The 26,607-nt window shown below is 46.6% G+C and overlaps 15 non-coding genes and 64 pseudogenes across 15 annotated transcripts; all 79 read right to left on the bottom strand.

Moving 5' to 3' along the window:
• Window positions 1-5: 5 nt before the first annotated feature.
• On the bottom strand, window positions 6-124 carry LOC136745632 (uncharacterized; annotated as a pseudogene).
• A 215-nt stretch (window positions 125-339) lies between these two features.
• Window positions 340-458, bottom strand: LOC136745556 (uncharacterized; annotated as a pseudogene).
• A 216-nt stretch (window positions 459-674) lies between these two features.
• LOC136745675 (uncharacterized) lies at window positions 675-793 on the bottom strand (annotated as a pseudogene).
• A 215-nt stretch (window positions 794-1,008) lies between these two features.
• Window positions 1,009-1,127, bottom strand: LOC136745476 (uncharacterized; annotated as a pseudogene).
• Window positions 1,128-1,346: 219 nt separating this feature from the next.
• LOC136745544 (uncharacterized) lies at window positions 1,347-1,465 on the bottom strand (annotated as a pseudogene).
• A 217-nt stretch (window positions 1,466-1,682) lies between these two features.
• LOC136745465 (5S ribosomal RNA) lies at window positions 1,683-1,801 on the bottom strand. The gene has a single exon (XR_010816132.1). It is a non-coding gene; the product is annotated as a 5S ribosomal RNA (ribosomal RNA).
• Window positions 1,802-2,017: 216 nt separating this feature from the next.
• On the bottom strand, window positions 2,018-2,136 carry LOC136745643 (uncharacterized; annotated as a pseudogene).
• A 223-nt stretch (window positions 2,137-2,359) lies between these two features.
• Window positions 2,360-2,478, bottom strand: LOC136745717 (uncharacterized; annotated as a pseudogene).
• Window positions 2,479-2,702: 224 nt separating this feature from the next.
• Window positions 2,703-2,821, bottom strand: LOC136745545 (uncharacterized; annotated as a pseudogene).
• Window positions 2,822-3,047: 226 nt separating this feature from the next.
• Window positions 3,048-3,166, bottom strand: LOC136745396 (5S ribosomal RNA). Its single transcript, XR_010816113.1, has one exon. It is a non-coding gene; the product is annotated as a 5S ribosomal RNA (ribosomal RNA).
• Window positions 3,167-3,381: 215 nt separating this feature from the next.
• LOC136745619 (uncharacterized) lies at window positions 3,382-3,500 on the bottom strand (annotated as a pseudogene).
• A 222-nt stretch (window positions 3,501-3,722) lies between these two features.
• LOC136745438 (uncharacterized) lies at window positions 3,723-3,841 on the bottom strand (annotated as a pseudogene).
• A 209-nt stretch (window positions 3,842-4,050) lies between these two features.
• LOC136745517 (uncharacterized) lies at window positions 4,051-4,169 on the bottom strand (annotated as a pseudogene).
• A 210-nt stretch (window positions 4,170-4,379) lies between these two features.
• Window positions 4,380-4,498, bottom strand: LOC136745579 (uncharacterized; annotated as a pseudogene).
• A 212-nt stretch (window positions 4,499-4,710) lies between these two features.
• On the bottom strand, window positions 4,711-4,829 carry LOC136745425 (uncharacterized; annotated as a pseudogene).
• Window positions 4,830-5,039: 210 nt separating this feature from the next.
• On the bottom strand, window positions 5,040-5,158 carry LOC136745471 (uncharacterized; annotated as a pseudogene).
• A 217-nt stretch (window positions 5,159-5,375) lies between these two features.
• Window positions 5,376-5,494, bottom strand: LOC136745424 (uncharacterized; annotated as a pseudogene).
• Window positions 5,495-5,704: 210 nt separating this feature from the next.
• On the bottom strand, window positions 5,705-5,823 carry LOC136745423 (uncharacterized; annotated as a pseudogene).
• Window positions 5,824-6,033: 210 nt separating this feature from the next.
• On the bottom strand, window positions 6,034-6,152 carry LOC136745416 (uncharacterized; annotated as a pseudogene).
• A 222-nt stretch (window positions 6,153-6,374) lies between these two features.
• LOC136745437 (uncharacterized) lies at window positions 6,375-6,493 on the bottom strand (annotated as a pseudogene).
• Window positions 6,494-6,702: 209 nt separating this feature from the next.
• Window positions 6,703-6,821, bottom strand: LOC136745516 (uncharacterized; annotated as a pseudogene).
• Window positions 6,822-7,031: 210 nt separating this feature from the next.
• Window positions 7,032-7,150, bottom strand: LOC136745578 (uncharacterized; annotated as a pseudogene).
• A 219-nt stretch (window positions 7,151-7,369) lies between these two features.
• Window positions 7,370-7,488, bottom strand: LOC136745422 (uncharacterized; annotated as a pseudogene).
• A 210-nt stretch (window positions 7,489-7,698) lies between these two features.
• On the bottom strand, window positions 7,699-7,817 carry LOC136745737 (5S ribosomal RNA). Its single transcript, XR_010816169.1, has one exon. It is a non-coding gene; the product is annotated as a 5S ribosomal RNA (ribosomal RNA).
• A 210-nt stretch (window positions 7,818-8,027) lies between these two features.
• On the bottom strand, window positions 8,028-8,146 carry LOC136745735 (5S ribosomal RNA). Its single transcript, XR_010816168.1, has one exon. It is a non-coding gene; the product is annotated as a 5S ribosomal RNA (ribosomal RNA).
• Window positions 8,147-8,361: 215 nt separating this feature from the next.
• Window positions 8,362-8,480, bottom strand: LOC136745618 (uncharacterized; annotated as a pseudogene).
• A 219-nt stretch (window positions 8,481-8,699) lies between these two features.
• On the bottom strand, window positions 8,700-8,818 carry LOC136745421 (uncharacterized; annotated as a pseudogene).
• Window positions 8,819-9,028: 210 nt separating this feature from the next.
• LOC136745415 (uncharacterized) lies at window positions 9,029-9,147 on the bottom strand (annotated as a pseudogene).
• A 222-nt stretch (window positions 9,148-9,369) lies between these two features.
• Window positions 9,370-9,488, bottom strand: LOC136745616 (uncharacterized; annotated as a pseudogene).
• A 218-nt stretch (window positions 9,489-9,706) lies between these two features.
• LOC136745420 (uncharacterized) lies at window positions 9,707-9,825 on the bottom strand (annotated as a pseudogene).
• Window positions 9,826-10,035: 210 nt separating this feature from the next.
• Window positions 10,036-10,154, bottom strand: LOC136745551 (uncharacterized; annotated as a pseudogene).
• A 226-nt stretch (window positions 10,155-10,380) lies between these two features.
• Window positions 10,381-10,499, bottom strand: LOC136745704 (uncharacterized; annotated as a pseudogene).
• Window positions 10,500-10,719: 220 nt separating this feature from the next.
• On the bottom strand, window positions 10,720-10,838 carry LOC136745561 (uncharacterized; annotated as a pseudogene).
• Window positions 10,839-11,048: 210 nt separating this feature from the next.
• On the bottom strand, window positions 11,049-11,167 carry LOC136745466 (uncharacterized; annotated as a pseudogene).
• Window positions 11,168-11,387: 220 nt separating this feature from the next.
• Window positions 11,388-11,506, bottom strand: LOC136745574 (uncharacterized; annotated as a pseudogene).
• A 217-nt stretch (window positions 11,507-11,723) lies between these two features.
• On the bottom strand, window positions 11,724-11,842 carry LOC136745418 (uncharacterized; annotated as a pseudogene).
• Window positions 11,843-12,052: 210 nt separating this feature from the next.
• LOC136745550 (uncharacterized) lies at window positions 12,053-12,171 on the bottom strand (annotated as a pseudogene).
• Window positions 12,172-12,397: 226 nt separating this feature from the next.
• LOC136745656 (uncharacterized) lies at window positions 12,398-12,516 on the bottom strand (annotated as a pseudogene).
• A 219-nt stretch (window positions 12,517-12,735) lies between these two features.
• Window positions 12,736-12,854, bottom strand: LOC136745461 (uncharacterized; annotated as a pseudogene).
• A 216-nt stretch (window positions 12,855-13,070) lies between these two features.
• On the bottom strand, window positions 13,071-13,189 carry LOC136745495 (5S ribosomal RNA). Its single transcript, XR_010816135.1, has one exon. It is a non-coding gene; the product is annotated as a 5S ribosomal RNA (ribosomal RNA).
• Window positions 13,190-13,406: 217 nt separating this feature from the next.
• LOC136745587 (uncharacterized) lies at window positions 13,407-13,525 on the bottom strand (annotated as a pseudogene).
• A 219-nt stretch (window positions 13,526-13,744) lies between these two features.
• LOC136745406 (5S ribosomal RNA) lies at window positions 13,745-13,863 on the bottom strand. The gene has a single exon (XR_010816123.1). It is a non-coding gene; the product is annotated as a 5S ribosomal RNA (ribosomal RNA).
• A 556-nt stretch (window positions 13,864-14,419) lies between these two features.
• Window positions 14,420-14,537, bottom strand: LOC136745475 (uncharacterized; annotated as a pseudogene).
• A 210-nt stretch (window positions 14,538-14,747) lies between these two features.
• LOC136745413 (uncharacterized) lies at window positions 14,748-14,865 on the bottom strand (annotated as a pseudogene).
• A 210-nt stretch (window positions 14,866-15,075) lies between these two features.
• On the bottom strand, window positions 15,076-15,193 carry LOC136745412 (uncharacterized; annotated as a pseudogene).
• A 210-nt stretch (window positions 15,194-15,403) lies between these two features.
• LOC136745453 (uncharacterized) lies at window positions 15,404-15,522 on the bottom strand (annotated as a pseudogene).
• A 224-nt stretch (window positions 15,523-15,746) lies between these two features.
• On the bottom strand, window positions 15,747-15,865 carry LOC136745660 (uncharacterized; annotated as a pseudogene).
• Window positions 15,866-16,075: 210 nt separating this feature from the next.
• Window positions 16,076-16,193, bottom strand: LOC136745710 (5S ribosomal RNA). Its single transcript, XR_010816155.1, has one exon. It is a non-coding gene; the product is annotated as a 5S ribosomal RNA (ribosomal RNA).
• A 220-nt stretch (window positions 16,194-16,413) lies between these two features.
• LOC136745612 (uncharacterized) lies at window positions 16,414-16,532 on the bottom strand (annotated as a pseudogene).
• A 225-nt stretch (window positions 16,533-16,757) lies between these two features.
• Window positions 16,758-16,876, bottom strand: LOC136745432 (uncharacterized; annotated as a pseudogene).
• A 221-nt stretch (window positions 16,877-17,097) lies between these two features.
• Window positions 17,098-17,216, bottom strand: LOC136745714 (uncharacterized; annotated as a pseudogene).
• A 215-nt stretch (window positions 17,217-17,431) lies between these two features.
• LOC136745487 (uncharacterized) lies at window positions 17,432-17,550 on the bottom strand (annotated as a pseudogene).
• A 209-nt stretch (window positions 17,551-17,759) lies between these two features.
• On the bottom strand, window positions 17,760-17,878 carry LOC136745691 (uncharacterized; annotated as a pseudogene).
• A 216-nt stretch (window positions 17,879-18,094) lies between these two features.
• On the bottom strand, window positions 18,095-18,213 carry LOC136745392 (5S ribosomal RNA). Its single transcript, XR_010816110.1, has one exon. It is a non-coding gene; the product is annotated as a 5S ribosomal RNA (ribosomal RNA).
• A 210-nt stretch (window positions 18,214-18,423) lies between these two features.
• LOC136745648 (uncharacterized) lies at window positions 18,424-18,542 on the bottom strand (annotated as a pseudogene).
• Window positions 18,543-18,751: 209 nt separating this feature from the next.
• Window positions 18,752-18,870, bottom strand: LOC136745542 (uncharacterized; annotated as a pseudogene).
• A 225-nt stretch (window positions 18,871-19,095) lies between these two features.
• On the bottom strand, window positions 19,096-19,214 carry LOC136745655 (uncharacterized; annotated as a pseudogene).
• Window positions 19,215-19,429: 215 nt separating this feature from the next.
• Window positions 19,430-19,548, bottom strand: LOC136745486 (uncharacterized; annotated as a pseudogene).
• Window positions 19,549-19,757: 209 nt separating this feature from the next.
• LOC136745658 (uncharacterized) lies at window positions 19,758-19,876 on the bottom strand (annotated as a pseudogene).
• Window positions 19,877-20,092: 216 nt separating this feature from the next.
• LOC136745430 (uncharacterized) lies at window positions 20,093-20,211 on the bottom strand (annotated as a pseudogene).
• Window positions 20,212-20,421: 210 nt separating this feature from the next.
• LOC136745647 (uncharacterized) lies at window positions 20,422-20,540 on the bottom strand (annotated as a pseudogene).
• Window positions 20,541-20,751: 211 nt separating this feature from the next.
• On the bottom strand, window positions 20,752-20,870 carry LOC136745401 (5S ribosomal RNA). The gene has a single exon (XR_010816118.1). It is a non-coding gene; the product is annotated as a 5S ribosomal RNA (ribosomal RNA).
• Window positions 20,871-21,079: 209 nt separating this feature from the next.
• LOC136745382 (5S ribosomal RNA) lies at window positions 21,080-21,198 on the bottom strand. Its single transcript, XR_010816101.1, has one exon. It is a non-coding gene; the product is annotated as a 5S ribosomal RNA (ribosomal RNA).
• Window positions 21,199-21,423: 225 nt separating this feature from the next.
• Window positions 21,424-21,542, bottom strand: LOC136745515 (uncharacterized; annotated as a pseudogene).
• Window positions 21,543-21,757: 215 nt separating this feature from the next.
• LOC136745586 (uncharacterized) lies at window positions 21,758-21,876 on the bottom strand (annotated as a pseudogene).
• Window positions 21,877-22,096: 220 nt separating this feature from the next.
• On the bottom strand, window positions 22,097-22,215 carry LOC136745741 (5S ribosomal RNA). Its single transcript, XR_010816173.1, has one exon. It is a non-coding gene; the product is annotated as a 5S ribosomal RNA (ribosomal RNA).
• Window positions 22,216-22,440: 225 nt separating this feature from the next.
• LOC136745654 (uncharacterized) lies at window positions 22,441-22,559 on the bottom strand (annotated as a pseudogene).
• Window positions 22,560-22,774: 215 nt separating this feature from the next.
• Window positions 22,775-22,893, bottom strand: LOC136745485 (uncharacterized; annotated as a pseudogene).
• A 209-nt stretch (window positions 22,894-23,102) lies between these two features.
• Window positions 23,103-23,221, bottom strand: LOC136745630 (uncharacterized; annotated as a pseudogene).
• Window positions 23,222-23,437: 216 nt separating this feature from the next.
• LOC136745646 (uncharacterized) lies at window positions 23,438-23,556 on the bottom strand (annotated as a pseudogene).
• A 211-nt stretch (window positions 23,557-23,767) lies between these two features.
• LOC136745511 (uncharacterized) lies at window positions 23,768-23,886 on the bottom strand (annotated as a pseudogene).
• Window positions 23,887-24,094: 208 nt separating this feature from the next.
• On the bottom strand, window positions 24,095-24,213 carry LOC136745381 (5S ribosomal RNA). Its single transcript, XR_010816100.1, has one exon. It is a non-coding gene; the product is annotated as a 5S ribosomal RNA (ribosomal RNA).
• A 225-nt stretch (window positions 24,214-24,438) lies between these two features.
• On the bottom strand, window positions 24,439-24,557 carry LOC136745436 (uncharacterized; annotated as a pseudogene).
• A 215-nt stretch (window positions 24,558-24,772) lies between these two features.
• On the bottom strand, window positions 24,773-24,891 carry LOC136745635 (uncharacterized; annotated as a pseudogene).
• A 220-nt stretch (window positions 24,892-25,111) lies between these two features.
• LOC136745617 (5S ribosomal RNA) lies at window positions 25,112-25,230 on the bottom strand. The gene has a single exon (XR_010816147.1). It is a non-coding gene; the product is annotated as a 5S ribosomal RNA (ribosomal RNA).
• Window positions 25,231-25,454: 224 nt separating this feature from the next.
• On the bottom strand, window positions 25,455-25,573 carry LOC136745723 (uncharacterized; annotated as a pseudogene).
• Window positions 25,574-25,789: 216 nt separating this feature from the next.
• LOC136745402 (5S ribosomal RNA) lies at window positions 25,790-25,907 on the bottom strand. The gene has a single exon (XR_010816119.1). It is a non-coding gene; the product is annotated as a 5S ribosomal RNA (ribosomal RNA).
• A 220-nt stretch (window positions 25,908-26,127) lies between these two features.
• LOC136745380 (5S ribosomal RNA) lies at window positions 26,128-26,245 on the bottom strand. The gene has a single exon (XR_010816099.1). It is a non-coding gene; the product is annotated as a 5S ribosomal RNA (ribosomal RNA).
• Window positions 26,246-26,455: 210 nt separating this feature from the next.
• On the bottom strand, window positions 26,456-26,574 carry LOC136745435 (uncharacterized; annotated as a pseudogene).
• Between the last annotated feature and the right edge of the window lie 33 nt (window positions 26,575-26,607).

The following is a 26,607-nucleotide window of genomic DNA, read 5'->3' as shown; positions in this document are numbered from 1 at the left end:
TATAAAGCTTGCAGCACCTGGTATTTCCAGGAGGTCACCCATCCAAGTACTGACCAGGACCTGCCCCGTTCAGCTTACGCGATCTGACGAGATCGAGCGCGTTCAGGACGGTGTGGACACAAGCCGAGAGGCCTGGCTGCATGATGTCTCTTAATGGTTGGCGGGTATTGACGGAACTTCCAGCAAAATAAAAAAAAAAAAGAAAAACGGAGGGAAAAATACCACTGCAGCAAAGGGTGTTTAAAGTAGTCGGGTACGTGTACAATTCTTCAATTATATCTCCTCCAGACAGAAAAAGAGAATGAAGAGCTATGATAAAGTTACCCAGGAGACGTAAAAAGCTTGCAGCACCAGGTATTTCCACGAGTTCTCACATTCAAGTACTGACCAGGCCCTGCCCCGTTTAGCTTCCGAGATCTGATGAGATCGGGCGCATTCAGGACAATGTGTCCGCATGCCAAGAGGCCTGGCTGCATGATGTCTCTTAAAGGCTGGAGGATATTGACGGAACTTCCAGCAAAATAATGAAGAAAAAAGAAAAATGGAGGGAAAAATATCAGTGCAGCAAAGGGTGTTGAAAGTAACCGGGTACGTGTACAATACTTCAATTATATCTCCTCCAGACTGAAAGAGAGTATCAAGAGCTACGATAAAGTTACCCAGCAGACGTAAAAAGCTGGCAGCACCTGGTATTTCCAGGAGATCTCCCATCCAAGTACTGACCAGGTCCTGCCCCGTTTCGTTTCCGAGATCTGACGAGATCGGGCGCGTTCAGGTCTGTGTGTCCGCAAGCCGAGATGCCTGGTTGCATGATGTCTCTTAAAGGCTGGCGGATATTGATGGAACTTCCAGAAAAAATAAAAAATAAAAATAAAAATGGCGGGAAAAATATCAGTGCAGCAAAGGGTGTTGAAAGTAGCCGGGTACGTGTACAATTCTTCAATTATATCTCCTCCAGACAGAAATAGAGTATTAAGAGCTACGATGAAGTTACCCAGGAGACGAAAAAGCTTGCAGCACCTGGTATTTCCAGGAGGTCACCCATCCAAGTACTGACGAGGCCCTGCACCGTTTAGCTTCCGAGATCTGACGAGATCGGGCGCGTTCAGGACGGTGTGGCCACAAGCCGAGACGCCTGGCTGCATGATGTCTCTTAAAGGCTGGCGGGTATTGACGGAATTTCCAGCATAAAAAAAAAAAAAAAAAATAGAAAAATGGAGGGAAAAATATCAGTGCAGGAAAGGGTGTTGAAAGTAGCCGGGTACGTGTACAATTCTTCAATTATATCTCCTCCAGACTGAAAGAGAGTATTAAGAGCTACGATAAAGTTACCCAGGAGATGTAAAAGCTTGCAGCACCAGGTATTTCCAGGAGGTCTCACATTCAAGTACTGACCAGGTCCTACCCCGTTTAGCCTCCGAGATCTGACGAGATCGGGCGCGTTCAGGATGGTGTGGCAGCAAGCCGAGATGCCTGGCTGCATGATGTCTCTTAAAGGCTGGAGGGTATTGACGGAACTTCCAGCAGAAAAAAAAAAAGAAAAAGAAAAATGGAGGCAAAAATACCAGTGCAGCAAAGGGTGTTGAAAGTTGCCGGGTACGTGTACAATACTTCAATTATATCTCCTCCAGACAGAAAGAGAGTATTAAGAGCTATGATAAAGTTTCCCAGGAGAAGTAAAAAGCTTGCAGCACCTGGTATTTCCAGGAGGTCTCCCATCTAAGTACTGACCAGGCCCTGCCCCGTTTAGCTTCCGAGATCTGACGAGATCGGGCGCATTCAGGACGGTGTGGCCACAAGCCGAGACGCCTGGCTGCATGATGTCTCTTAAAGGCTGGAGGGTATTGACGGAACTTCCAGCAAAAAAAAAAAGAAAAAAGAAAAATGGAGGGAAAAATATCTGTGCAGTAAAGGGTGTTGAAAGTAGCCGGGTACGTGTACAATTCTTTAATTAAATCTCCTCCAGACTGAAAGAGAGTATTAAGAGCTACGATGAAGTTACCCAGGAGACGTAAAAAGCTTGCAGGACCTGGTATTTCCAGGAGGTCAACAATCCAAGTACTGACCAGGCCCTGCCCCGTTTAGCTTCCGAGATCTGACGAGATTGGGGGCGTTTAGGACGGTGTGGCCGCAAGCCAAGAGGCCTGGCTGCATGATGTCTCTTAAAGGCTGGCGGGTATTGACGGAACTTCCAGCAAATAAAAAAATAAAAATAAAAAAAGAAAAACGGAGGGAAAAAAATCAGTGCCGCAAAGGGTGTTGAAAGTAGCCAGGTACGTGTACAATTCTTCAATTAAATCTCCTCCAGACAGAAAGAGAGTATTAAAAGCTACGACGAAGTTCCCCAGGTGACGAAAAAAGCTTGCAGCGCCTGGAATTTCCAGAAGGTCTCACATTCAAGTAATGACCAGGCCCTGCCCAGTTTAGCTTCCGAGAGCTGACGAGATGGGGCGCGTTCAGGACAGTGTGGCCGCAAGCCAAGACGCCTGGCTGCATGATGTCTCTTAAAGGTTGGCGGGTATTGACGGAACTTCCAGCAGAAAAAATAAATAATAATAAAAATAAAAAAATTGATGGAAAAATATCAGTGCAGCAAAGGGTGTTGACAGTAGCTGGGTACGTGTACAATACTTCAATTATATCTCCTCCAGACAGAAAGAAAGTATTAAGAGCTACGATAAACTTACCCAGCCGACGTAAAAAGCTTGCAGCACCTGGTATTTCCAGGAGGTCTCCCATCCAAGTACTGACCAGGCCCTGCCCCACTCAGTTTCCGAGATCTTACGAGATCGGACGCGTTCAGGACGGTGTGGCCGCAAGCCAAGATGCCTGGCTGCATGATGTCTCTTAAAGGCTGGCGGGTATTGACGGAACTGCCAGCAATAAAAAAAAAAAAAAAAAAAGAAATAGAAAAATGGAGGGAAAAATATCAGTGCAGCAAAGGGTGTTGAAAGTAGCCTAGTACGTGTACAATTCTTCAATTATATCTCCTGGAGACAGAAAGAGAGTATTAAGAGCTACGATGAAGTTACCCAGGAGACGTAAAAGGCTTGCAGCACCTGGTATTTCTAGGAGGTCTCCCATCCAAGTACTGACCAGGCCCTGCCCCGTTTAGCTTCCGAGATCTGACGAGATCGGGCGCATTCAGGACGGTGTGGCCGCAAGCCGAGAGGCCTGGCTGCATGATGTCTCTTAAAGGTTGGCGGGTATTGACGGAACTTCCAGCAAAAAAAAAAAAAAAAAAGAAAAATGGATGGAAAAATATCAGTGCAGCAAAGGGTGTTGACAGTAGCTGGGTACGTGTACAATACTTCAATTATATCTCCTCCAGACAGATAGAGAGTATTAAGAGCTACGATAAAGTTACCCAGGAGACGTAAAAGCTTGCAGCACCAGGTATTTCCAGGAGGTCTCACATTCATGTACCGACCAGGTCCTGCCCCGTTTAGCTTCCAAGATCTGACGAGATCGGGCGAGTTCAGGATGGTGTGGCCGCAAGCCGAGATGCCTGGCTGCATGATGTCTCTGAAAGGCTGGCGGGTATTGAGGGAATTTCCAGCAAAAAAAAAAAAAAAAAAAAAAAAAGAAAAATGCATGGAAAAATATCAGTGCAGCAAAGGGTGTTGACAGTAGCTGGGTACGTGTACAATACTTCAATTATGTCTCCTCCAGACAGAAAGAGAGTATTAAGAGCTACGATGAAGTTACCCAGGAGACAAAAAAGCTTGCAGCACCAGGTATTTCCAGGAGGTCACCCATCCAAGTACTGACCAGGCCCTGCCCCTTTTACCTTCCGAGATCTTACGAGATCGGGCGCATTCAGGACGGTGTGGCCACAAGCCGAGAGGCCTGGCTGCATGATGTCTCTTAAAGGTTGGCGGATATTGACGAACTTCCAGCAAAAAAAAAAAAGAAAAATGGAGGGAGAAATATCAGTGCAGCAAAGGCTGTTGAAAGTAGCCGTGTACGTGTACAATACTTCAATTATATCTCCTCCAGACAGAAAGAGAGTACTAAGAGCTACGATGAAGTTACCCAGGAGACGTAAAAAGCTTGCAGCACCTGGTATTTCCAGGAGGTCACACATCCAAGTACTGACCAGGTCCTGCCCCGTTTAGCTTTCGAGATCTTACGAGATCGGGCGCGTTCAGGACGGTGTGGCCACAAGCCGAGAGGCCTGGCTGCATGATGTCTCTTAAAGGTTGGCGGGTATTGACGGAACTTCCAGCAAAAAAAAAAAAAAAAAATAGAGGGAAATATACCAGTGCAGCAAAGGGTGTTGAAAGTAGCCGGGTACGTGTACAATTCTTCAATTATATCTCCTGGAGACAGAAAGAGAGTTTTAAGAGCTACGATGAAGTTACCCAGGAGACGTAAAAAGCTTGCAGCACCTGGTATTTCCAGGAGGTCACACATCCAAGTACTGACTAGGCCCTGCCCCGTTTAGCTTCCGAAATCTGATATGATCGGGCGCGTTCAGGACGGTGTGACTACAAGCCAAGAGCCCTGGCTGCATGATGTCTCTTAAAGGCTGGCGGATATTGACGGAACTTCCAGCAAAAAAAAAAAAAAAAAAGAAAAATGGAAAAATATCAGTGCAGCAAAGGGTGTTGACAGTAGCTGGGTACGTGTACAATTCTTCAATTATATCTCCTGGAGACAGAAAGAGAGTATTAAGAGCTACGATGAAGTTACCCAGGAGACGTAAAAAGCTTGCAGCACCTGGCATTTCCAGGAGGTCACCCATCCAAGTACTGACCAGGCCCTGCCCCGTTTAAATTCCAAGATCTGATGAGATCGGGGGCGTTCAGGACGGTGTGGCTGCAAGCCAAGAGGCCGGGCTGCATGATGTCTCTTAATGGTTGGCGGGTTTTGACGGAACATCCAGCAAAAAAAAAAAAGAGAAATGGAGGGAGAAATACCAGTGCAGCAAAGGGTGTTGAAAGTAGCCGGGTACGTGTACAATTCTTCAATTATATCTCCTGCAGACAGAAAGAGAGTATTAAGAGCTACGATGAAGTTACCCAGGAGACGTAAAAAGCTTGCAGCACCTGGTATTTCTAGGAGGTCACACATCCAAGTACTGACCAGGCCCTGCCCCGTTTAGCTTCCGAGATCTTACGAGATCGGGCGCATTCAGGACGGTGTGGCCACAAGCCGAGAGGCCTGGCTGCATGATGTCTCTTAAAGGTTGGCGGGTATTGACGGAACTTCCAGCAAAAAAAAAAAAAAAAAAAGAAAAATGGATGGAAAAATATCAGTGCAGCAAAGGGTGTTGACAGTAGCTGGGTACGTGTACAATTCTTCAATTATATCTCCTGGAGACAGAAAGAGAGTATTAAGAGCTACGATGAAGTTACCCAGGAGACGTAAAAAGCTTGCAGCACCTGGCATTTCCAGGAGGTCACCCATCCAAGTACTGACCAGGCCCTGCCCCGTTTAAATTCCAAGATCTGATGAGATCGGGGGCGTTCAGGACGGTGTGGCTGCAAGCCAAGAGGCCGGGCTGCATGATGTCTCTTAATGGTTGTCGGGTTTTGACGGAACATCCAGCAAAAAAAAAAAAGAGAAATGGAGGGAGAAATACCAGTGCAGCAAAGGGTGTTGAAAGTAGCCGGGTACGTGTACAATTCTTCAATTATTTCTCCTGGAGACATAAAGAGAGTATTAAGAGCTACGATGAAGTTACCCAGGAGACGTAAAAAGCTTGCAGCACCTGGCATTTCCAGGAGGTCACCCATCCAAGTACTGACCAGGCCCTGCCCCGTTTAAATTCCAAGATCTGATGAGATCGGGGGCGTTCAGGACGGTGTGGCTGCAAGCCAAAAAGCCGGGCTGCATGATGTCTCTTAATGGTTGGCGGGTTTTGACGGAACATCCAGCAAAAAAAAAAAAGAGAAATGGAGGGAGAAATTCCAGTGCAGCAAAGGGTGTTGAAAGTAGCCGGGTACGTGTACAATTCTTCAATTATATCTCCTGCAGACAGAAAGAGAGTATTAAGAGCTACGATGAAGTTACCCAGGAGACGTAAAAAGCTTGCAGCACCTGGTATTTCTAGGAGGTCAGCCATCCAAGTACTGACCAGGCCCTGCCCCGTTTAGCTTCCGAGATCTTACGAGATCGGGCGCATTCAGGACGGTGTGGCCACAAGCCGAGAGGCCTGGCTGCATGATGTCTCTTAAAGGTTGGCGGGTATTGACGGAACTTCCAGCAAAAAAAAAAAAAAAAAAAAAAAAAGAAAAATGGATGGAAAAATATCAGTGCAGCAAAGGGTGTTGACAGTAGCTGGGTACGTGTACAATACTTCAATTATGTCTCCTCCAGACAGAAAGAGAGTATTAAGAGCTACGATGAAGTTACCCAGGAGACAAAAAAGCTTGCAGCACCAGGTATTTCCAGGAGGTCACCCATCCAAGTACTGACCAGGCCCTGCCCCTTTTACCTTCCGAGATCTTACGAGATCGGGCGCATTCAGGACGGTGTGGCCACAAGCCGAGAGGCCTGGCTGCATGATGTCTCTTAAAGGTTGGCGGATATTGACGAACTTCCAGCAAAAAAAAAAAAGAAAAATGGAGGGAGAAATATCAGTGCAGCAAAGGCTGTTGAAAGTAGCCGTGTACGTGTACAATACTTCAATTATATCTCCTCCAGACAGAAAGATAGTACTAAGAGCTACGATGAAGTTACCCAGGAGACGTAAAAAGCTTGCAGCACCTGGTATTTCCAGGAGGTCACACATCCAAGTACTGACCAGGTCCTGCCCCGTTTAGCTTTCGAGATCTTACGAGATCGGGCGCGTTCAGGACGGTGTGGCCACAAGCCGAGAGGCCTGGCTGCATGATGTCTCTTAAAGGTTGGCGGGTATTGACGGAACTTCCAGCAAAAAAAAAAAAAAAAAATAGAGGGAAATATACCAGTGCAGCAAAGGGTGTTGAAAGTAGCCGGGTACGTGTACAATTCTTCAATTATATCTCCTGGAGACAGAAAGAGAGTTTTAAGAGCTACGATGAAGTTACCCAGGAGACGTAAAAAGCTTGCAGCACCTGGTATTTCCAGGAGGTCACACATCCAAGTACTGACTAGGCCCTGCCCCGTTTAGCTTCCGAAATCTGATATGATCGGGCGCGTTCAGGACGGTGTGACTACAAGCCAAGAGGCCTGGCTGCATGATGTCTCTTAAAGGCTGGCGGATATTGACGGAACTTCCAGCAAAAAAAAAAAAAAAAAAAAAGAAAAATGGATGGAAAAATATCAGTGCAGCAAAGGGTGTTGACAGTAGCTGGGTACGTGTACAATTCTTCAATTATATCTCCTGGAGACAGAAAGAGAGTATTAAGAGCTACGATGAAGTTACCCAGGAGACGTAAAAAGCTTGCAGCACCTGGCATTTCCAGGAGGTCACCCATCCAAGTACTGACCAGGCCCTGCCCCGTTTAAATTCCAAGATCTGATGAGATCGGGGGCGTTCAGGACGGTGTGGCTGCAAGCCAAGAGGCCGGGCTGCATGATGTCTCTTAATGGTTGGCGGGTTTTGACGGAACATCCAGCAAAAAAAAAAAAGAGAAATGGAGGGAGAAATACCAGTGCAGCAAAGGGTGTTGAAAGTAGCCGGGTACGTGTACAATTCTTCAATTATATCTCCTGCAGACAGAAAGAGAGTATTAAGAGCTACGATGAAGTTACCCAGGAGACGTAAAAAGCTTGCAGCACCTGGTATTTCTAGGAGGTCAGCCATCCAAGTACTGACCAGGCCCTGCCCCGTTTAGCTTCCGAGATCTGACGAGATCGGGCGCATTCAGGACGGTGTGGCCGCAAGCCGAGAGGCCTGGCTGCATGATGTCTCTTAAAGGTTGGCGGGTATTGACGGAACTTCCAGCAAAAAAAAAAAAGAGAAATGGAGGGAGAAATACCAGTGCAGCAAAGGGTGTTGAAAGTAGCCGGGTACGTGTACAATTCTTCAATTATATCTCCTGCAGACAGAAAGAGAGTATTAAGAGCTACGATGAAGTTACCCAGGAGACGTAAAAAGCTTGCAGCACCTGGTATTTCTAGGAGGTCAGCCATCCAAGTACTGACCAGGCCCTGCCCCGTTTAGCTTCCGAGATCTGACGAGATCGGGCGCATTCAGGACGGTGTGGCCGCAAGCCGAGAGGCCTGGCTGCATGATGTCTCTTAAAGGTTGGCGGGTATTGACGGAACTTCCAGCAAAAAAAAAAAAAAAAAAGAAAAATGGATGGAAAAATATCAGTGCAGCAAAGGGTGTTGACAGTAGCTGGGTACGTGTACAATACTTCAATTATATCTCCTCCAGACAGATAGAGAGTATTAAGAGCTACGATAAAGTTACCCAGGAGACGTAAAAGCTTGCAGCACCAGGTATTTCCAGGAGGTCTCACATTCATGTACCGACCAGGTCCTGCCCCGTTTAGCTTCCAAGATCTGACGAGATCGGGCGAGTTCAGGATGGTGTGGCCGCAAGCCGAGATGCCTGGCTGCATGATGTCTCTTAAAGGCTGGCGGGTATTGAGGGAATTTCCAGCAAAAAAAAAAAAAAAAAAATAGAAAAATGGAGGGAAAAATATCAGTGCAGGAAAGGGTGTTGAAAGTAGCCGGGTACGTGTACAATTCTTCAATTATTTCTCCTGGAGATATGAAGAGAGTATTAAGAGCTACGATGAAGTTACCCAGGAGACGTAAAAAGCTTGCAGCACCTGGCATTTCCAGGAGGTCACCCATCCAAGTACTGACCAGGCCCTGCCCCGTTTAAATTCCAAGATCTGATGAGATCGGGGGCGTTCAGGACGGTGTGGCTGCAAGCCAAGAGGCCGGGCTGCATGATGTCTCTTAATGGTTGGCGGGTTTTGACGGAACATCCAGCAAAAAAAAAAAAGAGAAATGGAGGGAGAAATTCCAGTGCAGCAAAGGGTGTTGAAAGTAGCCGGGTACGTGTACAATTCTTCAATTATATCTCCTGCAGACAGAAAGAGAGTATTAAGAGCTACGATGAAGTTACCCAGGAGACGTAAAAAGCTTGCAGCACCTGGTATTTCTAGGAGGTCAGCCATCCAAGTACTGACCAGGCCCTGCCCCGTTTAGCTTCCGAGATCTTACGAGATCGGGCGCATTCAGGACGGTGTGGCCACAAGCCGAGAGGCCTGGCTGCATGATGTCTCTTAAAGGCTGGAGGGTATTGACGGAACTTCCAGCAAAAAAAAAAAAAAAAAAAAAAATAGAAAAATGGATGGAAAAACATCAGTGCAGCAAAGGGTGTTGACAGTAGCTGGGTACGTGTACAATACTTCAATTATATCTCCTCCAGACAGATAGAGAGTATTAAGAGCTACGATAAAGTTACCCAGGAGACGTAAAAGCTTGCAGCACCAGGTATTTCCAGGAGGTCTCACATTCATGTACCGACCAGGTCCTGCCCCGTTTAGCTTCCAAGATCTGACGAGATCGGGCGAGTTCAGGATGGTGTGGCCGCAAGCCGAGATGCCTGGCTGCATGATGTCTCTTGAAGGCTGGCGGGTATTGAGGGAATTTCCAGCAAAAAAAAAAAAAAAAAATAGAAAAATGGAGGGAAAAATATCAGTGCAGGAAAGGGTGTTGAAAGTAGCCGGGTACGTGTACAATTCTTCAATTATTTCTCCTGGAGATATAAAGAGAGTATTAAGAGCTACGATGAAGTTACCCAGGAGACGTAAAAAGCTTGCAGCACCTGGCATTTCCAGGAGGTCACCCATCCAAGTACTGACCAGGCCCTGCCCCGTTTAAATTCCAAGATCTGATGAGATCGGGGGCGTTCAGGACGGTGTGGCTGCAAGCCAAGAGGCCGGGCTGCATGATGTCTCTTAATGGTTGGCGGGTTTTGACGGAACATCCAGCAAAAAAAAAAAAGAGAAATGGAGGGAGAAATTCCAGTGCAGCAAAGGGTGTTGAAAGTAGCCGGGTACGTGTACAATTCTTCAATTATATCTCCTGCAGACAGAAAGAGAGTATTAAGAGCTACGATGAAGTTACCCAGGAGACGTAAAAAGCTTGCAGCACCTGGTATTTCCAGGAGGTCTCCCATCCAAGTACTGACCAGGTCCTGCCCCATTTAGCTTTTGAGATCTTACGAGATCGGGCGCGTTCAGGACGGTGTGGCCACAAGCCGAGAGGCCTGGCTGCATGATGTCTCTTAAAGGTTGGCGGGTATTGACGGAACTTCCAGCAAAAAAAAAAAAAAAAAAAAAAAAAAAAAGAAAAATGGATGGAAAAATATCAGTGCAGCAAAGGATGTTGACAGTAGCTGGGTACGTGTACAGTACTTCAATTATATCTCCTCCAGACTGATAGAGAGCATTTAGAGCTACGATAAAGTTACCCAGGAGACTTAAAAGCTTGCAGCACGAGGTATTTCAAGGAGGTCTCACATTCATGTACTGACCAGGTCCTGCCCTGTTTAGCTTCCGAGATATGATGAGATCAGGCGCGTTCAGGACGGTGTGGCCGCAAGCCAAGAGACCTGGCTGCATGATGTCTCTTAAAGGCTGGCAAGTATTGACGGAACTTCCAGCAATAAAAAAAAAAAAAAAAAATAGAAAAAGGGAGGGAAAAATATCAGTGCAGCAAAGGGTGTTGAAAGTAGCCGGGTACATGTACAATTCTTCAATTATATCTCCTCCAGACAGATAGAGAGTATTAAGAGCTACGATAAAGTTACCCAAAAGACGTAAAACCTTGCAGCACCTGGTATTTCCAGGAGGACTCCCATCCAAGTACTGACCAGGTCCTGCCCCGTTTAGCTTCCGAGATCTTACGAGATCGGGCGCGTTCAGGACTGTGTGGCTGCAAGCCAAGAGGCCGGGCTGCATGATGTCTCTTAATGGTTGGCGGGTTTTGACGGAACATCCAGCAAAAAAAAAAAAGAGAAATGGAGGGAGAAATACCAGTGCAGCAAAGGGTGTTGAAAGTAGCCGGGTACGTGTACAATTCTTCAATTATATCTCCTGCAGACAGAAAGAGAGTATTAAGAGCTACGATGAAGTTACCCAGGAGACGTAAAAAGCTTGCAGCACCTGGTATTTCTAGGAGGTCAGCCATTCAAGTACTGACCAGGCCCTGCCCCGTTTAGCTTCCGAGATCTTACGAGATCGGGCGCATTCAGGACGGTGTGGCCACAAGCCGAGAGGCCTGGCTGCATGATGTCTCTTAAAGGTTGGCGGGTATTGACGGAACTTCCAGCAAAAAAAAAAAAAAAAAAAAAAAGAAAAATGGATGGAAAAATATCAGTGCAGCAAAGGCTGTTGAAAGTAGCCGTGTACGTGTACAATACTTCAATTATATCTCCTCCAGACAGAAAGAGAGTACTAAGAGCTACGATGAAGTTACCCAGGAGACAAAAAAGCTTGCAGCACCAGGTATTTCCAGGAGGTCACCCATCCAAGTACTGACCAGGCCCTGCCCCTTTTACCTTCCGAGATCTGACGATATCGGGCGCGTTCAGGACGGTGTGGCCGAAAGCCAAGAGGCCCGCCTGCATGATGTCTCTTTAGGCTGGTGGGTATTGACGGAACTTCCAGCAAAAAAAAAAAAAAAAAATAGAAAAATGGAGGGAAAAATATCAGTGCAGGAAAGGGTGTTGAAAGTAGCCGGGTACGTGTACAATTCTTCAATTATTTCTCCTGGAGATATAAAGAGAGTATTAAGAGCTACGATGAAGTTACCCAGGAGACGTAAAAAGCTTGCAGCACCTGGCATTTCCAGGAGGTCACCCATCCAAGTACTGACCAGGCCCTGCCCCGTTTAAATTCCAAGATCTGATGAGATCGGGGGCGTTCAGGACGGTGTGGCTGCAAGCCAAGAGGCCGGGCTGCATGATGTCTCTTAATGGTTGGCGGGTTTTGACGGAACATCCAGCAAAAAAAAAAAAGAGAAATGGAGGGAGAAATTCCAGTGCAGCAAAGGGTGTTGAAAGTAGCCGGGTACGTGTACAATTCTTCAATTATATCTCCTGCAGACAGAAAGAGAGTATTAAGAGCTACGATGAAGTTACCCAGGAGACGTAAAAAGCTTGCAGCACCTGGTATTTCCAGGAGGTCTCCCATCCAAGTACTGACCAGGTCCTGCCCCATTTAGCTTTTGAGATCTTACGAGATCGGGCGCGTTCAGGACGGTGTGGCCACAAGCCGAGAGGCCTGGCTGCATGATGTCTCTTAAAGGTTGGCGGGTATTGACGGAACTTCCAGCAAAAAAAAAAAAAAAAAAAAAAAAAAAAAGAAAAATGGATGGAAAAATATCAGTGCAGCAAAGGATGTTGACAGTAGCTGGGTACGTGTACAGTACTTCAATTATATCTCCTCCAGACTGATAGAGAGCATTAAGAGCTACGATAAAGTTACCCAGGAGACGTAAAAGCTTGCAGCACTAGGTATTTCCAGGCGGTCTCACATTCATGTACTAACCAGGTCCTGCCCCGTTTAGCTTCTGAGATCTGACGAGATCGGGCGCGTTCAGTATGGTGTGGCTGCAAGCCGAGATGCCTGGCTGCATGATGTCTCTTAAAGGATGGCGGGTATTGACGGAATTTCCAGCCAAAAAAAAAAAAAAAAAAATAGAAAAATGGAGGGAAAAATATCAGTGCAGCAAAGGGTGTTGAAAGTAGCCGGGTACGTGTACAATTCTTCAATTATATCTCCTCCAGACAGAAAGAGAGAATTAAGAGCTACGATAAAGTTACCCAGGAGACGTAAAATCTTGCAGCACCAGGTATTTCCAGGAGGTCTCCCATCCAAGTACTGACCAGGCCCTGCCCCGTTTAGCTTTCGAGATCTTACGAGATCGGGCGCGTTCAGGACGGTGTGGCCACAAGCCAAGAGGCCTGGCTGCATGATGTCTCTTAAAGGCTGGCGGATATTGACGGAACTTCCAGCAAAAAAATAAAATAAAAAGAAAAATGGAGGGAAAAATATCAGTGCAGCAAAGGGTGTTGAAAGTAGCCTAGTACGCGTACAATACTTCAATTATATCTCCTGGAGACAGAAAGAGAGTATTAAGAGCTACGATGAAGTTACCCAGGAGACGTAAAAAGCTTGCAGCACCTGGTATTTCCAGGAGGTCTCCCATCCAAGTACTGACCAGGCCCTGCCCCGTTTAGCTTCCGAGATCTGACGAGATCGGGCGCATTCAGGACGGTGTGGCCGCAAGCCGAGAGGCCTGGCTGCATGATGTCTCTTAAAGGTTGGCGGGTATTGACGGAACTTCCAGCAAAAAAAAAAAAAAAAAATAGAAAAATGGATGGAAAAATATCAGTGCAGCAAAGGGTGTTGACAGTAGCTGGGTACGTGTACAATACTTCAATTATATCTCCTCCAGACAGATAGAGAGTATTAAGAGCTACGATAAAGTTACCCAGGAGACGTAAAAGCTTGCAGCACCAGGTATTTCCAGGAGGTCTCACATTCATGTACCGACCAGGTCCTGCCCCGTTTAGCTTCCAAGATCTGACGAGATCGGGCGCGTTCAGGACGGTGTGGCCGCAAGCCAAGAGGCCTGGCTGCATGATGTCTCTTAAAGGCTGGCGGGTATTGACGGAACTTCCAGCAAAAAAAAAAAAAAAAAAAATGGAAAATGGAGGGAAAAATATCAGTGCAGCAAAGGCTGTTGAAAGTAGCCGGGTACGTGTACAATACTTCAATTATATCTCCTCCAGACAGATAGAGAGTATTAAGAGCTACGATGAAGTTTCCCAGGAGACGTAAAATGCTTGCAGCACCAGGTATTTCCAGGAGGTCTCCCATCCAAGTACTGACGAGGCCCTGCCCCGTTTAGCTTCCGAGATCTGACGAGATCGGGCGTGTTCAGGACGGTGTGGCCGCAAGCCAAGAGGCCTGGCTGCATGATGTCTCTTAAAGGCTGGCGGGTATTGACAGAACTTCCAGCAAAAAATAAAAAATAAATAAATAGAAAAATGGAGGGAAAAATATCAGTGCAGGACAGGGTGTTGAAAGTAGCCGGGTACATGTACAATTCTTCAATTATATCTCCTCCAGACTGAATGAGAGTATTAAGAGCTACGCTGAAGTTACCCAGGAGATGTAAAAAGCTTGCAGCACCTGGTTTTTCCAGGAGGTCTCACATTCAAGTCCTGACCAGGTCCTGCCCCGTTTAGCTTCCGAAATCTGACGATATCATGCGCATTCAGGACGGTGTGGCCGAAAGCCGAGAGGCCCAGCTGCATGATGTCTCTTTAAGGCTGGCGGGTATTGACGGAACTTCCAGCAAAAGAAAAAAGAAAAAAGAAAAATGGAGGGAAAAATATCAGTGCAGCAAAGGGTTTTGAAAGTAGCCGGGTACGTGTACAATTCTTCAATAATATCTCCTACAGACTGAAAGAGAGTATTAAGAGCTATGATGAAGTTACCCAGGATACGTAAAAAGCTTGCAGCACCTGGTATTTCTAGGAGGTCTCCCATCCAAGTACTGACCAGGCCCTGCCCCGTTAGCTTCCGAGATCTGACGAGATCGGGCGCGTTCAGGATGATGTGGCCGCAAGCCGAGATGCCTGGCTGCATGACGTCTCTTAAAGGCTGGCGGGTATTGACGGAACTGCCAGCAAAAAAAAAAAAGAAAAATAGAGGGAAATATACCAGTGCAGCAAAGGGTGTTGAAAGTAGCCGGGTACATGTACAATTCTTCAATTATATCTCCTGGAGACAGAAAGAGAGTATTAAGAGCTACGATGAAGTTACCCAGGAGACGTAAAAAGCTTGCAGCACCTGGTATTTCTAGGAGGTCTCCCATCCAAGTACTGACCAGGCCCTGCCCCGTTAGCTTCCGAGATCTGACGAGATCGGGCGCGTTCAGGATGGTGTGGCCGCAAGCCAAGATGCCTGGCTGCATGACGTCTCTTAAAGGCTGGCGGGTATTGACGGAACTGCCAGCAAAAAAAAAAAAGAAAAATAGAGGGAAAAATATCAGTGCAGCAAAGGGTTTTGAAAGTAGCCGGGTACGTGTACAATTCTTCAATAATATCTCCTACAGACTGAAAGAGAGTATTAAGAGCTATGATGAAGTTACCCAGGAGACGTAAAAAGCTTGCAGCACCTGGTATTTCTAGGAGGTCTCCCATCCAAGTACTGACCAGGCCCTGCCCCGTTAGCTTCCGAGATCTGACGAGATCGGGCGCGTTCAGGATGGTGTGGCCGCAAGCCGAGATGCCTGGCTGCATGACGTCTCTTAAAGGCTGGCGGGTATTGACGGAACTGCCAGCAAAAAAAAAAAAGAAAAATAGAGGGAAATATACCAGTGCAGCAAAGGGTGTTGAAAGTAGCCGGGTACGTGTACAATTCTTCAATTATATCTCCTGGAGACAGAAAGAGAGTATTAAGAGCTACGATGAAGTTACCCAGGAGACGTAAATACCTTGCAGCACCTGGTATTTCTAGGAGGTCTCCCATCCAAGTACTGACCAGGCCCTGCCTTGTTTAGCTTCCGAGATCTGACGAGATCGGGCGCATTCAGGACGGTGTGGCCACAAGCCGAAAGGCCTGGCTGCATGATGTCTCTTAAAGGTTGGCGGGTATTGACGGAACTTCCAGCAAAAAAAAAAAAAAAAAATAGAAAAAAGAAAAATGGATGGAAAAATATCAGTGCAGCAAAGGGTGTTGACAGTAGCTGGATACGTGTGCAATACTTCAATTATATCTCCTCCAGACAGAGAGAGAGTATTAAGAGCTACGATAAAGTTACCCAGGAGACGTAAAAGCTTGCAGAACTAGGTATTTCCAGGAGGTCTCACTTTCATGTACTGACCAGGTCCTGCCCCGTTTAGCTTCCGAGATCTGACGAGATCGGGCGCGTTCAGGATGGTGTGGCCGCAAGCCGAGATTCCTGGCTGCATGATGTCTCTTAAAGGCTGGCGGGTATTGACGGAACTGCCAGCAAAAAAAAAAATGAAAAATAGAGGGAAATATACCAGTGCAGCAAAGGGTGTTGAAAGTAGCCGGGTACGTGTACAATTCTTCAATTATATCTCCTGGAGACAGAAAGAGAGTATTAAGAGCTACGATGAAGTTACCCAGGAGACGTAAAAAGCTTGCAGCACCTGGTATTTCCAGGAGGTCACCCATCCAAGTACTGACCAGGCCCTGCCCCGTTAGCTTCCGAGATCTGATGAGATCGGGCGCGTTCAGGACGGTGTGGCCGCAAGCCAAGAGGCCTGGCTGCATGATGTCTCTTAAAGGCTGGCGGGTATTGACGGAACTTCCAGCAAAAAAAAAAAAAAAAAAAAATGGAAAATGGAGGGAAAAATATCAGTGCAGCAAAGGCTGTTGAAAGTAGCCGGGTACGTGTACAATACTTCAATTATATCTCATCCAGACTGAATGAGAGTATTAAGAGCTACGCTGAAGTTACCCAGGAGACGTAAAAAGCTTTCAGCACCTGGTATTTCCAGGAGGTCACCCATCCAATTACTGACCAGGCCCTGCCCAGTTTTTCTTCCGAGATCTGACGAGATCTTGCGTCTTCAGGATGGTGTGGCCGCAAGCCGAGATGCCTGGCTGCATGATGTCTCTTAAAGGTTGGCGGGTATTGACGGAACTTCCAGCAAAAAAGAAATATAAAAAAAGAAAAAAGAAAAATGGATGGAAAAATATCAGTGCAGCAAAGGGTGTTGACAGTAGCTGGGTACGTGTACAATACTTCAATTATATCTCCTCCAGACAGATAGAGAGTATTAAGAGCTACGATGAAGTTTCCCAGGAGACGTAAAAGGCTTGCAGCACCAGGTATTTCCAGGAGGTCTCCCATCCAAGTACTGACGAGGCCCTGCCCCGTTTAGCTTCCGAGATCTGATGAGATCGGACGTGTTCAGGACGGTGTGGCCGCAAGCCAAGAGGCCGGGCTGCATGATGTCTCTTAAAGGCTGGCGGGTATTGACGGAACTTCCAGCAAAAAATAAAAAATAAATAAATAGAAAAATGGAGGGAAAAATATCAGTGCAGGACAGGGTGTTGAAAGTAGCCGGGTACATGTACAATTCTTCAATTATATCTCCTCCAGACTGAATGAGAGTATTAAGAGCTACGATGAAGTTACCCAGGAGATGTAAAAAGCATTCAGCACCTGGTATTTCCAGGAGGTCACCCATCCAATTACTGACCAGGCCCTGCCCAGTTTTTCTTCCGAGATCTGACGAGATCTTGCGTCTTCAGGACGGTGTGGCCTCAAGCCAAGAGGCCTGGCTGCATGATGTCTCTTAAAGGCTGGAGGGTATTGATGGAACTTCCAGCAAAAAACAAAAGAAAAAAGAAAAATGGAGGGACAAATATCAGTGCAGCAAAGCGTGTTGAAGGTAGCCGGGTACGTGTACAATTCTTCAATTATATCTCCTCCAGACAGATAGAGAGTATTACGAGCTACGATAAAGTTACCCAGGAGACGTAAAAGCTTGCAGCACCAGGTATTTCCAGGAGGTCTCACATTCAAGTACTGACCAGGTCCTGCCCCGTTTATCTTCCGAGATCTGACGAGATCGGGCGCGTTCAGGACGGTGTGGCCGCAAGCCGAGATGCCTGGCTGCATGATGTCTCTTAAAGGCTGGCGGGTATTGACGGAACTGCCAGCAAAAAAAAAAAGAAAAATAGAGGGAAATATACCAGTGCAGCAAAGGGTGTTGAAAGTAGCCGGGTACGTGTACAATTCTTCAATTATATCTCCTGGAGACAGAAAGAGAGTATTAAGAGCTACGATGAAGTTACCCAGGAGACGTAAAAAGCTTGCAGCACCTGGTATTTCCAGGAGGTCACACATCCAAGTACTGACCAGGCCATGCCCCATTTAGCTTCCGAAATCTGATATGATCGGGCGCGTTCAGGACAGTGTGACTAGAAGCCAAGAGGCCTGGCTGCATGATGTCTCTTAAAGGCTGGCGGATATTGACGGAACTTCCAGCAAAAAAATAAAATAAAAAGAAAAATGGAGGGAAAAATATCAGTGCAGGAAAGGGTGTTGAAAGTAGCCGGGTACGTGTACAATTCTTCAATTATATCTCCTGGAGACAGAAAGAGAGTATTAAGAGCTACGATGAAGTTACCCAGGAGACGTAAAAAGCTTGCAGCACCTGGTAATTCTAGGAGGTCTCCCATCCAAGTACTGACCAGGCCCTGCCCCGTTTAGCTTCCGAGATCTGACGAGATCGGGCGCGTTCAGGATGGTGTGGCCGCAAGCCGAGATGCCTGGCTGCATGATGTCTCTTAAAGGCTGGCGGGTATTGACGGAAATGCCAGCGAAAAAAAAAAAGAAAAATAGAGGGAAAAATACCAGAGCAGCAAAGGGTGTTGAAAGTAGCCGGGTACATGTACAATTCTTCAATTATATCTTCTCCAGACAGAAAGAGAGTATTAAGAGCTACGATGAAGTTCCCCAGGAGACGTAAAAAGCTGGCAGCACCTGGTATTTCCAGGAGGTCTCACTTTCATGTACTGACCAGGTCCTGCCCCGTTTAGCTTCCGAGATCTGACGAGATCGGCCGCGTTCAGGATGGTGTGGCCGCAAGCCAAGATGCCTGGCTGCATGATGTCTCTTAAAGGCTGGCGGGTATTGACGGAACTGCCAGCAGAAAAAAAAAAAAAAATAGAGGGAAATATACCAGTGCAGCAAAGGGTGTTGAAAGTAGCCGGGTACGTGTACAATTCTTCAATTATATCTCCTGGAGACAGAAAGAGAGTATTAAGAGCTACGATGAAGTTACCCAGGAGACGTAAAAAGCTTGCAGCACCTGGTATTTCAAGGAGGTCTCCCATCCAAGTACTGACCAGGCCCTGCCCCGTTTAGCTTCCGAGATCTGAGGAGATCGGGCGCATTCAGGACGGTGTGGCCAAAATCCGAAAGGCCTGGCTGCATGATGTCTCTTAAAGGTTGGCGGGTATTGACGGAACTTCCAGCAAAAAAAAAAAAGAAAAAAAGAATAAAGAAAAATGGATGGAAAAATATCAGTGCAGCAAAGGGTGTTGACAGTAGCTGGATACGTGTACAATACTTCAATTATATCTCCTCCAGACAGAGAGAGAGTATTAAGAGCTACGATGAAGTTACCCAGGAGACGTAAAAAGCTTACAGCACCTGGTATTTCTAGGAGGTCTCCCATCCAAGTACTGACCAGGTCCTCCCCCGTTTAGCTTCCGAGATCTGACGAGATCTTGCGTCTTCAGGACGGTGTGGCCTCAAGCCAAGAGGCCTGGCTGCATGATGTCTCTTAAAGGCTGGAGGGTATTGATGGAACTTCCAGCAAAAAACAAAAGAAAAAAGAAAAATGGAGGGACAAATATCAGTGCAGCAAAGCGTGTTGAAGGTAGCCGGGTAAGTGTACAATTCTTCAATTATATCTCCTCCAGACAGATAGAGAGTATTACGAGCTACGATAAAGTTACCCAGGAGACGTAAAAGCTTGCAGCACCAGGTATTTCCAGGAGGTCTCACATTCAAGTACTGACCAGGTCCTGCCCCGTTTATCTTCCGAGATCTGACGAGATCGGGCGCGTTCAGGACGGTGTGGCCGCAAGCCGAGATGCCTGGCTGCATGATGTCTCTTAAAGGCTGGCGGGTATTGACGGAACTGCCAGCAAAAAAAAAAAGAAAAATAGAGGGAAATATACCAGTGCAGCAAAGGGTGTTGAAAGTAGCCGGGTACGTGTACAATTCTTCAATTATATCTCCTGGAGACAGAAAGAGAGTATTAAGAGCTACGATGAAGTTACCCAGGAGACGTAAAAAGCTTGCAGCACCTGGTATTTCCAGGAGGTCACACATCCAAGTACTGACCAGGCCATGCCCCATTTAGCTTCCGAAATCTCATATGATCGGGCGCGTTCAGGACAGTGTGACTACAAGCCAAGAGGCCTGGCTGCATGATGTCTCTTAAAGGCTGGCGGATATTGACGGAACTTCCAGCAAAAAAATAAAATAAAAAGAAAAATGGAGGGAAAAATATCAGTGCAGGAAAGGGTGTTGAAAGTAGCCGGGTACGTGTACAATTCTTCAATTATATCTCCTGGAGACAGAAAGAGAGTATTAAGAGCTACGATGAAGTTACCCAGGAGACGTAAAAAGCTTGCAGCACCTGGTAATTCTAGGAGGTCTCCCATCCAAGTACTGACCAGGCCCTGCCCCGTTTAGCTTCCGAGATCTGAAGAGATCGGGCGCGTTCAGGATGGTGTGGCCGCAAGCCGAGATGCCTGGCTGCATGATGTCTCTTAAAGGCTGGCGGGTATTGACGGAAATGCCAGCGAAAAAAAAAAAGAAAAATAGAGGGAAAAATACCAGAGCAGCAAAGGGTGTTGAAAGTAGCCGGGTACATGTACAATTCTTCAATTATATCTTCTCCAGACAGAAAGAGAGTATTAAGAGCTACGATGAAGTTCCCCAGGAGACGTAAAAAGCTGGCAGCACCTGGTATTTCCAGGAGGTCTCACTTTCATGTACTGACCAGGTCCTGCCCCGTTTAGCTTCCGAGATCTGACGAGATCGGCCGCGTTCAGGATGGTGTGGCCGCAAGCCAAGATGCCTGGCTGCATGATGTCTCTTAAAGGCTGGCGGGTATTGACGGAACTGCCAGCAAAAAAAAAAAAAGAAAAATAGAGGGAAATATACCAGTGCAGCAAAGGGTGTTGAAAGTAGCCGGGTACGTGTACAATTCTTCAATTATATCTCCTGGAGACAGAAAGAGAGTATTAAGAGCTACGATGAAGTTACCCTGGAGACGTAAAAAGCTTGCAGCAACTGGTATTTCTAGGAGGTCTCCCATCCAAGTACTGACCAGGCCCTGCCCCGTTTAGCTTCCGAGATCTGACGAGATCGGGCGCGTTCAGGATGGTGTGGCCGCAAGCCGAGATGCCTGGCTGCATGATGTCTCTTAAAGGCTGGCGGGTATTGACGGAACTGCCAGCAGAAAAAAAAAAAAAAATAGAGGGAAATATACCAGTGCAGCAAAGGGTGTTGAAAGTAGCCGGGTACGTGTACAATTCTTCAATTATATCTCCTGGAGACAGAAAGAGAGTATTAAGAGCAACGATGAAGTTACCCAGGAGACGTAAAAAGCTTGCAGCACCTGGTATTTCAAGGAGGTCTCCCATCCAAGTACTGACCAGGCCCTGCCCCGTTTAGCTTCCGAGATCTGAGGAGATCGGGCGCATTCAGGACGGTGTGGCCACAAGCCAAAAGGCCTGGCTGCATGATGTCTCTTAAAGGTTGGCGGGTATTGACGGAACTTCCAGCAAAAAAAAAAAAGAAAAAAAGAATAAAGAAAAATGGATGGAAAAATATCAGTGCAGCAAAGGGTGTTGACAGTAGCTGGATACGTGTACAATACTTCAATTATATCTCCTCCAGACAGAGAGAGAGTATTAAGAGCTACGATGAAGTTACCCAGGAGACGTAAAAAGCTTACAGCACCTGGTATTTCTAGGAGGTCTCCCATCCAAGTACTGACCAGGTCCTCCGCCGTTTAGCTTCCGAGATCTGACGAGATCGGGCGCATTCAGGACGGTGTGGCCGCAAGCCAAGAGGCCTGGCTGCATGATGTCTCTTAAAGGTTGGCGGGTATTGACGGATTTTCCAGCAAAAAAAAAAAAAAAAAAGAAAAATGGATGGAAAAATATCAGTGCAGCAAATGGTGTTGACAGTAGCTGGGTACGTGTACAATACTTCAATTATATCTCCTCCAGACAGATAGAGAGTATTAAGAGCTACGATAAAGTTACCCAGAAGACGTAAAAGCTTGCAGCACCAGGTATTTCCAGGAGGTCTCAAATTCATGTACTGACCAGGTCCTGCCCCGTTTAGCTTCCGAGATCTGACGAGATCGGGCGCGTTCAGGATGGTGTGGCTGCAAGCCGACATGCATGGCTGCATGATGTCTCTTAAAGGCTGGCGGGTATTGACGGAATTTCCAGCAAAAAAAAAAAAAAAAAAAATAGAAATAAGGAGGGAAAAATATCAGTGCAGGAAAGGGTGTTGAAAGTAGCCGGGTACGTGTACAATTCTTCAATTATATCTCCTGGAGACAGAAAGAGAGTATTAAGAGCTACGATGAAGTTACCCAGGAGACGTAAAAAGCTTGCAGCACCTGGTATTTCTAGGAGGTCTCCCATCCAAGTACTGACCAGGCCCTGCCCCGTTTAGCTTCCGAGATCTGAGGAGATCGGGCGCATTCAGGACGGTGTGGCCACAAGCCGAAAGGCCTGGCTGCATGATGTCTCTTAAAGGTTGGCGGGTATTGACGGAACTTCCAGCAAAAAAAAAAAAGAAAAAAAGAATAAAGAAAAATGGATGGAAAAATATCAGTGCAGCAAAGGGTGTTGACAGTAGCTGGATACGTGTACAATACTTCAATTATATCTCCTCCAGACAGAGAGAGAGTATTAAGAGCTACGATGAAGTTACCCAGGAGACGTAAAAAGCTTACAGCACCTGGTATTTCTAGGAGGTCTCCCATCCAAGTACTGACCAGGTCCTCCCCCGTTTAGCTTCCGAGATCTGACGAGATCTTGCGTCTTCAGGACGGTGTGGCCTCAAGCCAAGAGGCCTGGCTGCATGATGTCTCTTAAAGGCTGGAGGGTATTGATGGAACTTCCAGCAAAAAACAAAAGAAAAAAGAAAAATGGAGGGACAAATATCAGTGCAGCAAAGCGTGTTGAAGGTAGCCGGGTACGTGTACAATTCTTCAATTATATCTCCTCCAGACAGATAGAGAGTATTACGAGCTACGATAAAGTTACCCAGGAGACGTAAAAGCTTGCAGCACCAGGTATTTCCAGGAGGTCTCACATTCAAGTACTGACCAGGTCCTGCCCCGTTTATCTTCCGAGATCTGACGAGATCGGGCGCGTTCAGGACGGTGTGGCCGCAAGCCGAGATGCCTGGCTGCATGATGTCTCTTAAAGGCTGGCGGGTATTGACGGAACTGCCAGCAAAAAAAAAAAGAAAAATAGAGGGAAATATACCAGTGCAGCAAAGGGTGTTGAAAGTAGCCGGGTACGTGTACAATTCTTCAATTATATCTCCTGGAGACAGAAAGAGAGTATTAAGAGCTACGATGAAGTTACCCAGGAGACGTAAAAAGCTTGCAGCACCTGGTATTTCCAGGAGGTCACACATCCAAGTACTGACCAGGCCATGCCCCATTTAGCTTCCGAAATCTGATATGATCGGGCGCGTTCAGGACAGTGTGACTACAAGCCAAGAGGCCTGGCTGCATGATGTCTCTTAAAGGCTGGCGGATATTGACGGAACTTCCAGCAAAAAAATAAAATAAAAAGAAAAATGGAGGGAAAAATACCAGAGCAGCAAAGGGTGTTGAAAGTAGCCGGGTACATGTACAATTCTTCAATTATATCTTCTCCAGACAGAAAGAGAGTATTAAGAGCTACGATGAAGTTCCCCAGGAGACGTAAAAAGCTGGCAGCACCTGGTATTTCCAGGAGGTCTCACTTTCATGTACTGACCAGGTCCTGCCCCGTTTAGCTTCCGAGATCTGACGAGATCGGCCGCGTTCAGGATGGTGTGGCCGCAAGCCAAGATGCCTGGCTGCATGATGTCTCTTAAAGGCTGGCGGGTATTGACGGAACTGCCAGCAAAAAAAAAAAAAGAAAAATAGAGGGAAATATACCAGTGCAGCAAAGGGTGTTGAAAGTAGCCGGGTACGTGTACAATTCTTCAATTATATCTCCTGGAGACAGAAAGAGAGTATTAAGAGCTACGATGAAGTTACCCTGGAGACGTAAAAAGCTTGCAGCAACTGGTATTTCTAGGAGTTCTCCCATCCAAGTACTGACCAGGCCCTGCCCCGTTTAGCTTCCGAGATCTGACGAGATCGGGCGCGTTCAGGATGGTGTGGCCGCAAGCCGAGATGCCTGGCTGCATGATGTCTCTTAAAGGCTGGCGGGTATTGACGGAACTGCCAGCAGAAAAAAAAAAAAAATAGAGGGAAATATACCAGTGCAGCAAAGGGTGTTGAAAGTAGCCGGGTACGTGTACAATTCTTCAATTATATCTCCTGGAGACAGAAAGAGAGTATTAAGAGCTACGATGAAGTTACCCAGGAGACGTAAAAAGCTTGCAGCACCTGGTATTTCAAGGAGGTCTCCCATCCAAGTACTGACCAGGCCCTGCCCCGTTTAGCTTCCGAGATCTGAGGAGATCGGGCGCATTCAGGACGGTGTGGCCACAAGCCGAAAGGCCTGGCTGCATGATGTCTCTTAAAGGTTGGCGGGTATTGACGGAACTTCCAGCAAAAAAAAAATAGAAAAAAAGAATAAAGAAAAATGGATGGAAAAATATCAGTGCAGCAAAGGGTGTTGACAGTAGCTGGATACGTGTACAATACTTCAATTATATCTCCTCCAGACAGAGAGAGAGTATTAAGAGCTACGATGAAGTTACCCAGGAGACGTAAAAAGCTTACAGCACCTGGTATTTCTAGGAGGTCTCCCATCCAAGTACTGACCAGGTCCTCCCCCGTTTAGCTTCCGAGATCTGACGAGATCGGGCGCATTCAGGACGGTGTGGCCGCAAGCCAAGAGGCCTGGCTGCATGATGTCTCTTAAAGGTTGGCGGGTATTGACGGAAGTTCCAGCAAAAAAAAAAAAAAAAAAGAAAAATGGATGGAAAAATATCAGTGCAGCAAATGGTGTTGACAGTAGCTGGGTACGTGTACAATACTTCAATTATATCTCCTCCAGACAGATAGAGAGTATTAAGAGCTACGATAAAGTTACCCAGAAGACGTAAAAGCTTGCAGCACCAGGTATTTCCAGGAGGTCTCAAATTCATGTACTGACCAGATCCTGCCCCGTTTAGCTTCCGAGATCTGACGAGATCGGGCGCGTTCAGGATGGTGTGGCTGCAAGCCGACATGCATGGCTGCATGATGTCTCTTAAAGGCTGGCGGGTATTGACGGAATTTCCAGCAAAAAAAAAAAAAAAAAAAATAGAAAAATGGAGGGAAAAATATCAGTGCAGGAAAGGGTGTTGAAAGTAGCCGGGTACGTGTACAATTCTTCAATTATATCTCCTGGAGACAGAAAGAGAGTATTAAGAGCTACGATGAAGTTACCCAGGAGACGTAAAAAGCTTGCAGCACCTGGTATTTCTAGGAGGTCTCCCATCCAAGTACTGACCAGGCCCTGCCCCGTTTAGCTTCCGAGATCTGACGAGATCGGGCGCATTCAGGACGGTGTGGCCACAAGCCGAAAGGCCTGGCTGCATGATGTCTCTTAAAGGTTAGCGGGTATTGACGGAACTTCCAGCAAAAAAAAAAAAGAAAAAAAGAAAAAAGAAAAATGGATGGAAAAATATCAGTGCAGCAAAGGGTGTTGACAGTAGCTGGATACGTGTACAATACTTCAATTATATCACCTCCAGACAGAGAGAGAGTATTAAGAGCTACGATGAAGTTACCCAGGAGACGTAAAAGCTTGCAGCACCTGGTATTTCTAGGAGGTCTCACATTCAAGTACTGACCAGGTCCTGCCCCGTTTAGCTTCCGAGATCTGACGATATCATGCGCGTTCAGGACGGTGTGGCCGAAAGCCGAGAGGCCCGGCTGCATGATGTCTCTTTAAGGCTGGCGGGTATTGACGGAACTTCCAGCAAAAAAAAAAAGAAAAAAGAAAAATGGAGGGAAAAATATCAGTGCAGCAAAGGGTTTTGAAAGTAGCCGGGTACGTGTACAATTCTTCAATAATATCTCCTACAGACTGAAAGAGAGTATTAAGAGCTATGATGAAGTTACCCAGGAGACGTAAAAAGCTTGCAGCACCTGGTATTTCCAGGAGGTCACCCATCCAAGTACTGAACAGGCCCTGCCCCGTTAGCTTCCGAGATCTGACGAGATCGGGCGCGTTCAGGACGGTGTGGCCGCAAGCCAAGAGGCCTGGCTGCATGATGTCTCTTAAAGGCTGGCGGGTATTGACGGAACTTCCAGCAAAAAAATAAAAAAATAAAAATGGAAAATGGAGGGAAAAATATCAGTGCAGCAAAGGCTGTTGAAAATAGCCAGGTACGTGTACAATACATCAATTATATCTCCTCCAGACAGATAGAGAGTATTAAGAGCTACGATGAAGTTTCCCAGGAGACGTAAAAAGCTTGCAGCACCAGGTATTTCCAGGAGGTCTCCCATCCAAGTACTGACCAGGCCCTGCCCCGTTAGCTTCCGAGATCTGACGAGATCGGGCGCGTTCAGGATGGTGTGGCCGCAAGCCGAGATGCCTGGCTGCATGACGTCTCTTAAAGGCTGGCGGGTATTGACGGAACTGCCAGCAAAAAAAAAAAAGAAAAATAGAGGGAAATATACCAGTGCAGCAAAGGGTGTTGAAAGTAGCCGGGTACGTGTACAATTCTTCAATTATATCTCCTGGAGACAGAAAGAGAGTATTAAGAGCTATGATGAAGTTACCCAGGAGACGTAAAAAGCTTGCAGCACCTGGTATTTCTAGGAGGTCTCCCATCCAAGTACTGACAAGGCCCTGCCCCGTTTAGCTTCCGAGATCTGACGAGATCGGGCGCATTCAGGACGGTGTGGCCACAAGCCGAAAGGCCTGGCTGCATGATGTCTCTTAAAGG

This window comes from Amia ocellicauda, unplaced genomic scaffold (assembly GCF_036373705.1).
Source record: "Amia ocellicauda isolate fAmiCal2 unplaced genomic scaffold, fAmiCal2.hap1 HAP1_SCAFFOLD_92, whole genome shotgun sequence".
NCBI lineage: Eukaryota > Metazoa > Chordata > Actinopteri > Amiiformes > Amiidae > Amia > Amia ocellicauda.
This window is presented reverse-complemented; position numbering and strand designations above follow the sequence as displayed.